Source organism: Vulpes vulpes, chromosome 8 (assembly GCF_048418805.1).
Source record: "Vulpes vulpes isolate BD-2025 chromosome 8, VulVul3, whole genome shotgun sequence".
Classification (NCBI taxonomy): Eukaryota; Metazoa; Chordata; class Mammalia; order Carnivora; family Canidae; genus Vulpes; species Vulpes vulpes.
The window spans coordinates 41,378,710-41,380,583 of NC_132787.1; positions in this window are offsets into that span (position 1 = coordinate 41,378,710).

Sequence of the window (1,874 nt, forward strand, 5' to 3'; positions counted from 1 at the left end):
GAACCGGAATTTAAAGAGACAATAGAATAGAAAATAGCAAATGACTCTCGAGTACTACATTTTGTGAAACCTTGGTTTCACTTGTATATATTTACATATGTCTATTTTAGATACTTCCGTGAAAAAAATATTTTTTAAAATGGTGCGCGTATGCTTTTGGCCTGTGGTTTGAAAACCACTTGCCGCGAAGCACATTCGTATATATTGTTTCATGTAATTAGCCCAACAACCCCGAGAGGCTGTGGTATTATTCCAGTTTTTTGGATGAGAAAAACAGGTTCAGCAAGATTGAGTAACCAGACAGAAAGTTGTGGGGATGGGACTCAAATCAAGGTTGTTAGATCCAGAACCTCAGCTCCCTTCTACCACTTAGGCTGTAGTTCCCAGAAACGCCCTCAGGCGGGAAGGCAGGGGTTGGGTAGGCTCCGTTCTCTGCCCTCCGCATCCACACAAAGTTCTTGCCTCCCTGCCTCAGTGGTCTTACTCTGTCTGTACTGTAGATGGGCTGTCACCGTCATGGTTGGCCTCTTGGAAGTTTCTTTATTTGGGGTGCCTGCCTCGTCAATCAGGGCATCAGAAGTCTTACTTGTAAAATTCTGCAGGTCCAGACTAATGTGTGCACTGGTCTTTCAGGAGGTGGACATTGTGAAAATAAGAATATCCACCACACCTGGGGAGGTTGGACCAGGGGGCTGGTCCCTCTTTCTACATCTGAACGTAGAGGGAGAAGGCACTGGAGGCAGGACTTTTTGCCTGGGGATGGGAGAGGGGGGTGGCACATTTTGTCCCAGACGTCCCAATGGATCTGACAGCTAGATAAGATGAGAACAAGGAACAGCAAACAGAACAGTAAACAGGAGGCTGTCCAGACAAATAGCTGGAGACTGCAGATACACTCGAGTTTCTGTTTTGATGGTATACCGTGGGCTTGGTGGGGTCCATTCAAAGGCTCTGTGTCACACAGGTGTACCTGGTGCTTTAAATGCATGATCTTATTGTGGAGGGGTTGCACACAACCTCATCCTGCACTACCATATCTCTGTTTTCCTCTCATTCTAGCTCATACCCCATGCTTCCTCTTAGGTTTTAAGGGATGGAAAAAGAAAAGCTGTTTTAAAAATGCTTACTTCTAAATGAAAGTTAAATAGTGTTGAATTGTGTTTCTTTTCACTGTTATTTCTCTATTGTTTTCTCTTTTTCCAGCCTTTTGAATGAAATTATAAAAGTAAATAATTAAGTAAATTCATAAATAACCCAGGACAAAATAGGTAAGGCTCACTCAGCTTCTACCACCAAGTGCCCTGGCCTGACCCAGTTCTTTGAAATTATACCCTGACCCAGCACTTCACACTTAGTTTTATCTCCTTCAACAGTTGTGTTTCTGGTTCTTGACCCTTCTTTGCCACGGGCTGCCTGTTAATGTTTCTCCTGTAGGTGCTGTCGTTATGATGACATTATGTCACATGACAACTTGGATACCATGCCTTTTGGCTTTTGTCAAGAGAGTCAAATAAAGTTAGTAAGGAAGGTGAGATAGATCTCCAAGAAATATGACATGAATGGAATCTTTCTAGTCTCCCCACCTTGCGTCAGTTACTTCATCTGGGTTGTGTGTTACATTCTTTGGAAGTGGAACACACTAGACAATTGCAGAGCCATGTGGACAGATCCCTAGCTCCACAAGGAACACCCCTGTTTTTGGCCCTTCATAATGGGATGGTTGATGGCACGATCCACTGGCACCATCTAGAGCTAGTCTTTTTTAAGCCAAGCACGCTTTCAGCATGGGGGTTGGCTTACTCCCCAGAACTTGCTCACCAGGCCCTCTTCCTGGTTAGATGACATGGATACAGTTGTGTGGGTGGCATTTTGTT